This window comes from Cebus imitator, unplaced genomic scaffold, assembly GCF_001604975.1.
Source record: "Cebus imitator isolate Cc_AM_T3 unplaced genomic scaffold, Cebus_imitator-1.0 Scaffold778, whole genome shotgun sequence".
Taxonomy (NCBI): domain Eukaryota; kingdom Metazoa; phylum Chordata; class Mammalia; order Primates; family Cebidae; genus Cebus; species Cebus imitator.
In genome coordinates, this window is record NW_016108093.1 from 113,251 (window position 1) to 121,657 (window position 8,407).

General features: G+C 44.4%; 1 protein-coding gene across 1 annotated transcript in view; it reads left to right on the forward strand.

Moving 5' to 3' along the window:
- CHST7 (carbohydrate sulfotransferase 7) overlaps window positions 1-8,407 on the forward strand; it is a 27,595-nt gene that overhangs the window by 2,541 nt on the left and 16,647 nt on the right. The gene's annotated exons all lie outside the window — the stretch shown is intronic.

Genomic DNA, 8,407 nt, shown 5'->3' on the forward strand with positions numbered 1-8,407 from the left:
TGTTGACCAGGATGGTCTCGATCTCTTGACCTCGTGATCCACCCGCCTCGGCCTCCCAAAGTGCTGGGATTACAGGCGTGAGCCACCGCGCCCGGCCCTCTTCTCTATTTTATGCGCAGCCTCCAGTACTTTTCTCTTGAGTTCCCAAGCATGCAGGCACAGTCAGGCGGCTCATGCAACACTTGTTGCACATTGTGTGTCTCAGGCGCTTGTGTAGTGAATAGACTTTGCTTTCCCCTGCCTCATGTGCGCCTGTCTCTCTGTCTCCGCTCTCCCTCCCCCTCCTTCTGTCTTCCATTTCCCCTCGCCCTCTCTTCCTCCGCCTCCCGCTTCCTCTCCTCCTCTCCCTTCCCCCTTCTCCCTGTAGCTGGCGCTTGCAGCATATTTGACCATATCCCATTCACATCAGGTCACAAAAGCTGCCTGGTCAGCTTCCTCTAGTGTTGACAAGACCTCAGGACTGGGCGCCCCCCACTCCACCCCATCCGTTTGACAGATGGAGGCTTCAATTGGCAGTAGCAGTTTGTGACTGCAGGAGGAGCTTTGTGACAAGACACTGCCCCGTCTTTTTTTGCTTTTTCTCAGTAAAGTATTTATCTGAAGATACTAAAGTGGGGCTTAAATAGTCGCAAAATGTGTTCTGTGTGGGTCAGGGTATGGACTGGGAGAAGGGTTTGTTCTGCACAATGCTGACCATAGGAGTCTTCATTAGTGACCTGAGGGTGTGTTTCCCCAAACTTTGTGTGAGTTGGAAGGGTGCCGCCTTCTGCACTGTGCAGTCAGTCCAGAGGAGGAGGAAAAGCAGTGCTGGGTGGGCGGAAGTGAGTTGTTTCCATTCATTATTTTATAGTGTAATTCAGCATTCCCCTGAGATGAAGCTCTGAGGACAAACGTTGAAGATATTAATGAAGAGGGATTTTGTTGTCATTACAGAGCCAGGGTTTCAGAGTGATTTCAGAAGCTGGCTAATTTTTCTCCCAGTCATCAAATGGTTTTCTTGGTCAGTTTCTGTAATTGCTAGGAAGTCTGTGTTCTTTCCTGATTTCCAGAGTGATGGAAGGTAAGGCACAGGGTGACTTGTCCATCTTAACAAAAACATGCTTTCATCTGCTGATCCTGTATTTACAGATGTAACCATAATTGTCCCTAACCCTTCTTCACAGGCCTGAGGGAACTCCTCCCCTGGGTAAATCCTGTGCATTTTATGGCTTTAAGACATGAGAATCTCCCAGAAACTTTTGCTTTTTTTTTTTTTTTTTTTTTTTTTTTTTTTACTAATATCTATTGAGTACTGGCTGGGGTGAGGCAATAAAGAAAATAGGAGGGTAGAAGACAGTCTTTAAATTTTTTTTTATTTTTAAAATTATTTTTAAATTTTTAAATTATACTTTAAGTTCTGAGATACATGTGGAGAACATGCACGTTTGTTACATAGGTATACACGTGCCATGGTGGTTTGCTGCACCCCATCAACCCATCATCTACATTAGGTATTTCTCCTAATGCTATTCCTACACTGGCCCCCACCTCCTGATAGGCCCTGGTGTGTGATGTTCCCCTCCCTGTGTCCATGTGTTCTCATTGTTCAACACCCTCTTATGAGTGAGAACATACAGTGTTTGGTTTTCTGTTCTGGTGTTAGCTTGCTGAGAATGATGGTTTCCAGCTTCATCCATGTCCCTGCAAAGGACATGAACTCATCCTTTTTTATGGCTGCATAGTATTCCATGGTGTATATGTGCCACATTTTCTTTATCCAATCTTTCATTGATGGGCATTTGGGTTGGTTCCAGGTCTTTGCTATTGTGAACAGTGCTGCAGTAAACATACATGTGCATGTGTCTTTATAGTAGAATGATTTATAATCCTTTGGCTATATATGCAGTAATGGGATTGCTGGGTCAAATGGTATTTCTAGTTCTAGATCCTTGAGGAATTGCCACACTGTCTTCCACAATGGTTGAATAAATTTTACACTCCCACCAACAGTGTAAAAGTGTTCCTATTTCTCCACATCCTCTCCAACATCTGTTGGTTCCTGATTTTTTTAATGATCACCATTCTAACTGGCATGAGAGTGTATCTTATTTTTGATTTACATTTCTCTAATGATCAGTGATTATGAGCTTTTTTCCTATGTTTGTTAGCTGCATAAATGTCTTCTTTTGAGAAGTGTCTGTTCATATCATTCGCCCACTTTTTGATGGGGTTCTAGGAAGTTAGAGTCTGCGTAGGTGACAGTGACTATGAGGGAAGACACTGGTGCTGCTGTTTGGAAGGCCGATGGGGCTTTCCTTGTAGGGCTGCAGGTACATCTGGGAGCAAGCTTTAGGCTCTTCCAGACTTTAGGGACTGATCCTTCCTCCCGCATTGGGCACTTACCACCAACCAGTGGATTGATTACAATGCTTGTGTTATTGGTTCCTAGGAAGATAACGTTACTGCTGATCCACTGATGGGTTTTCCAAAAGTTTGTCACACTCTACTCTAGAGAAGGGAGGAGAAGAGATGGGGATGGATCCTTACTGAAGGGCTATGTGTCATGCACTGAGTTAGGCATTGTACATGTATCATTATTTATACCAGTTTTCCAGATGAGGAATCTGAGACTCAGAGAAGTAATTTGCCCAAAGTCATACCTGGCTGGTGAGGGTAGAATAGTGTTTGGTGTTAGACTCCAGAGCTCATAATCTGCTCTCTCTCTCTCTTTTTTTTTTTAAGATGGAGTCTCACTCTGTCACCCAGGCTAGAGTGCAGTGGCATGATCTCACTGCAACCTCCACCTCCCAGGTTTAAGTGATTCTCTTGCCTCAGCCTCCTGAGTAGCTGGGACTACAGGTGTGCACTACCATGCCCAGCTAATTTTTGTACTTTTTTTTAGTAGAAGTGGGGTTTTACCATATTGGACAGGCTGGTCTTGAACTCCTGACCTCGAGATCAGCCCACCTTGGCCTCCCAAAGTGCTGGGATTACAAGCATGAACCACCGTGCCCGGCCATAATCTTCTCTTTTTTATACCTCACCTGGCTCCCCTTGGTATTCCCTGGCAGCACCGTGGTACTCCAGCCAGGTTAGAATGGAGTGAAAACATACTCAGCTTTATTACTAATATGTCCCAATCACTGAACAAATAAAATATCCCTGAGCTGCCAACAGTGCCTACGTAGGAAAGCTGATGACTTTATAGCCATCCTCCCCACAGGGCATCTGAGCGTGCCCTCGGCTCAACTGAGGACAGCAGCCACACGTGAATTAACCTGAGTAACTTCTGGATAGTGCATACCCGATGGCCAGGATCTGGCAGCGAGGGAATCAGTGAGCTTTTTTCTGGTCTGTGTGGGAGCCGTAGCACCCTGAACCAAGCCACCAAGGACCCAGGCCCTTTCTGTCTTTCATATCTTGGCTTTCATTCACCAGCTTCTCTTCCCACTGTCACAAGATGGCAGCCACAGCTCCAAGCATCACATCTTCAAACAACGACACAGGGTTATTAAAATACAGAAAGGAAGGAAGCTATCTAGCTGGTAAGGGGTGGAGGGGTTTTCCCTCCTGCCATGCTTTTTTTGTTTTTTGAGAGGAAGCTGTCACTCTGTCACCCAGGCTGGAGTAGAGTGGTATGATCTTGGTTCACTGCACCCTCCTCCTCCTGGGCTCAAATGATCCTCCCACCTCAGCCTCCGGAGCAGTTGGGCTCACAGGTGTGCACTACCACACCCACTCTACACCCAGGCTGGAGTGCAGTGGCATGGCTCACTGCAGCCTCAACGTCCCAGGGTTAGGTGATCCTCCCACCTCAGTCTCCTAAGTAGCTGGAACTACAGGTGCACACCACCACTTCATCTTATTAAATTTTTTTTTTTGCAGAGATTGGGGATGGGGTGGGGAGCGGCGGCGTGGGGGTCTCACAGTGTTGCCCAGGCTAGTCTCAAACTCCTGAGCTCAAGCTATCCGCCCACCTTGGCCTCCCAGAGTGCTGGGATTATAGATGTGATTTACTGCACCCAGCCTTAATCTGATTATAAAACCTTTCCCAGAACCTCCTATACCAGCTGACTTCCCTTTAAGTCTCATTGACTAAAACTGGGTTACACGGCCTGCCCTAGCCCAATCATTGATGAAAGGGAACGGGAGCATTGTGATTGGCCAGACAGGACCAGAAGGCTGCCACTGGAACAAGATTGGAATGGGGAATAAAGGGCTGTTAATGAGCACGGAACTGCCTGCTGCAGTAATTTATGTGAAAGAACTTGGAGCTGTGAAATGCCAAGCAGATGCAGCATGTTATTATGGAAAGGGGAAAAATGTCCTCAATTTTACACGGGTCTATTTATCACCCTCTCACATGCCTTTAAATGCTTTGTTGTCTGTAGCTCATTATCTAATAATCCATCATTGTACACTATCCACCAGTGTTCTGACAGACTGATGTGCTAGCCTGTCCTTTTCAGTATGTGTCCCTTCAATGTCTGCCCTTGGTAGGTCCCAAGGTTTCATCCCAGTAGGCATTTAAGGCACCTTGATCTTTGCTCTTGGCATGATATATATATGCATCCTTTGAAAGAAATTAGGGAAGAAGGCAAACACCCTGTAATTTGAACCCTAACAATCAGGAAGCTTTCTTTCTAAGGAAATCATCTAAACAGAAAAATTAGCCACCACCAAATCATTTTGAAAGTCATTCCATTTTAATCAGGAAACTGGGCCCCAGACATTTTATGTAGGCTTATGTCACTGAGGCTGGGTACAGTAGCTCACACCTGTAATCCCAGCACTTTGGGAGGCTGAGGCAGGAAGATTGCTTGAGGCCAGGAGTTCAAGACTAGCTTCGGCAACATGGCAACCGCCTCCCCACCCCCATCTCTATAATTTTTTTAAAACTAGCTGGGGGTACTGGCTCACATCTGTAGTTCTAGCTACTTGTGAGGGTAAGGTAGGAGGATTGCTTAAGCCCAAGAAGTCGAGGCTGCAATGAGCCGTGATCACACCACTGCACTCTAGCCTGGATGACAGAGTGAGATCCTATCTCAAAAGATAAATAAATATCACTGAAAAGTGAAGCAGTTGCTTACACACAGACTGCTAAAGAATGGACTTTTTTTTTTTTTTTTTGAGATAGAGTCTCGCTCTGTCTCCAGGCTGGAGTGCAGTGGCACACTCTCGGCTCACTGCAACCTCCGCCTCCCAGGTTCAAGCGATTCTTCTGCCTCAGCCTCCCGAGTAGCTGGGATTACAGGTGCACGCCACCACACTCAGCTAACTTTTTTGTATTTTTAGTTGAGATCGAGTTTCACCATGTTGGCCAGGATGGTCTCGATCTCTCGACCTCATGATCCACCCGCCTCAGCTTCCCAAAGTGCTGGGATTACAGGAATGAGCCACCGTGCCCAGTAGTATAGAAGATAGAAGGATAGAAGTTTATAAAATACCTGCCAGTCTCACTTCCTAGAAGCAGCCACAACATTTCTTGTGGTATATGTCTAGAAATGTTTTATGCAAATTCCAGCAGAAAAATATAGCCTTTTTATACACAAATGGGATTGAACTGTATTTATTGTTCTGTACTTTTTTCACTTAGTGGTTTGAAAATCTTCCTGTTTCATCTTCTTTTTAATAGCTATATTGTATTTTATGATAGGAATGTATTATAACATATTATAACATAGTTTCTAGTTCCATACTGTAGGCCATTTAGTTGTTATAGTTTTTTGCTCGATTTCATTGCATTTCTAGTAGGGTCCTTGTATGTGCATACATGTGAGTATATCTGTCAGAAAAATTCCTATAGCAGAGTGACCTTATGTAGCAAAAGGTATATGCTTTGTATATTTTGAGAGGTAAAGTTCTTCCAAGTCAGCTAGCGTTCATTCCCACCAGCAGTTCCTTGGAGCATCTGTTTCGCAGACTTTCAACAACATGGATTTAATTTAATGTTTTTATCTTGGCCAGTATGACGGGTGGAAAATTCTTGCTGCTGGCATCCTGGCTCTGTCTGACCCTACAGTTCATCTCTGATGATGAATGATGGCCTCATACTTTGGGTTGTAGTCACTAGAACGCAAAGATGAAATCAACTTTCCATATGTATTTGGAAAGTGTTATTTTTGTGATTATTTTGAAGAAATGGATACATTTTGATATAAAAGTTAACCCTTTAGAAAACCACACTTCCACAGGACATCAGGTTTTAGCAAGGTTCTTGTTCAGGTGGCTTTCTGGTACTGTTGTGGTGGATTGTATCTATTCACTTGAACATCAACAATTTTGGGGACCCTATCACTGGGGAAATTAGGCTGATTTTAAATAAGGTTTAACCCTTCATGCATGCTCCTGAGAGCCCTCTTTGTGGTTGCAGCAGGGGAAAGGCAGAAGTGCCCATCTGCAGCTTTAGAGGCAGTATTCAGATGGTTTTCTAAGAGTTTTTTTTTTTTGTCTTGGCAGAGATTTTCTTCCCATGAATACAAGTGTAATATAAATAGTCGGGAGTGATGCTTTTGAAAAACATTTACAAACAGCTGGTTTAACATTCTTCAGTATGCTTTGTCTCAGCCTGCCCTTGGCATGAGCAGGCCAGAAAAGAATGAAACGAGAAAAGCTAAACTGGCCTCGCTTTTTTGTATCTTGACATTCCAGTTGAACAAGGTGACTGATAAATGAACCCCTCTCTTTGTGAGGTCTCCTGGCTCCTCAGCCTCTTGCTTCATTGTGGAAATAAAAGGAACTTGCTCTATTGAAAGAGACATTTCTGCTGAGGTGCAGTATAAAATAAGAATAGTAGGGACTAAGAAACAGCTCTGGGTCAAATTCAAGTGCACAGGCCAGTGGGAACTGTTTGGGAATTGAACAGAAAGCAGTTTTAATTGGAGAAAAGTTGCGGAGCTCAGTGATGTCTCTATAATTGGAATCCTTCAGCTTTGCTCCCCAACCCCTTGGCACTCTGGCACCAAGCCAGTGGCCAGGTCTGACATTTTCTGCAGCTGACCTTGTTCATAATTAAGACCACCCTGCTGGCTGCTGAGAATAAATTAGAGCGTCAGCTAATGTTGAATATTTAAAAAAAATTTTTTTGTAGATACATATTTATACATGTTTATGGAGTATACGTGGTTTTTTGTTACAGGCACAGTATATAATGACCAAGTCAGGGTATTTGGGGTGTCCATCACCTCGAGTGTTTATTGTTCTTATGTGTTGGGAAGATTTCAAGTCCTCTCTCCTGGCTATTTTGAAATATACCATATATTGTTGTTAACTGTAGTCACCCTACTCTGCTACTGAACTTAGAACTTACTTCTTCTAACTGTATGTTCATACCCATTGAACCAATCTGTCTCCACGTCAACCTCCACATCCTTTCCAGCTTCTGGTGACCACCATTCTACTCTCTACCTCCATGGGATCAACATTTTTAGATCACATCTGAGTGAGAATATGCAATATTTATCTTTCCGTGCCTGGCTTATTTCACTTAATGTAACGACTTCCAGTTCTTCTGACGGTGAATATTTTTAAATTCGGAGATTAAGAGGCTGTGAAAGAGGGCTACCACATTTGATCTCAACGATGATTATATTCTGTGCCAGCAAATTCCCCTCCCTTGAAATGGACGGGAGCAGAAAGAACTTTGCTATAGAGTCACATTCTGAAAATAGCCACTGAGGTAGACGTGTTTTGCTTACGGAATCGAAGCCCTTTCTGGAGTGTTAAAAGGTGCCCTGGCCAGGTGCGATGGCTCACACCTATAATCCCAGCACTTTGGGAGGCTGAGGCGGGCAGATCACCTAAGGTGGGGAGTTTGATACCAGCCTGACCAACATAAAGAAACCCCCACCTCTACTAAGAATACAAAATTACTCAGGTGTGGTGGCGCATGCCTGTAATCCCAGCTACTCAGGAGGCTGATGCAGGAGAATTGCTTGAACCCGGGAGGCAGAGGTTGCAGTGAGCCAAGATCGCCATTGTACTCCCAGTCTGGGCAACTAGAGCAATATTCCATCTCAAAAAAAAAAAAAAAAGTTGCCCTGAATATTCAGGGTACTCTCTAAGCCAGCAGGCCAGTAAGAAGCCTCAAGTCTAGCCTGAAATCCAAATGCCTAGAGGGAGTGTTTGTTTGATTAATATCATTGGGTCATGGTATCCAGCAGGTTTGAGACAGGGAAGCCAACCTAAGTGAAGGTCTGAAGTGTGTAATTCTGCCCTGAAATAGAACATCACAGAAAGCTTTGTAAGGCATGGGGAGTGGAGTCATGATCAAGACGGTGAGTTCTTCAATAAAGATGATGAAGTAGGCTGGGCGCGGTGGCTCACGCCTGTAATCGTAGCACTTTTGGAGACCGAGGTGGGTGGATTATCTGAGGTCGGGAGTTTGAGACCAGCCTGACCAACATGGAAAAACCCTGTCTCTACTAAA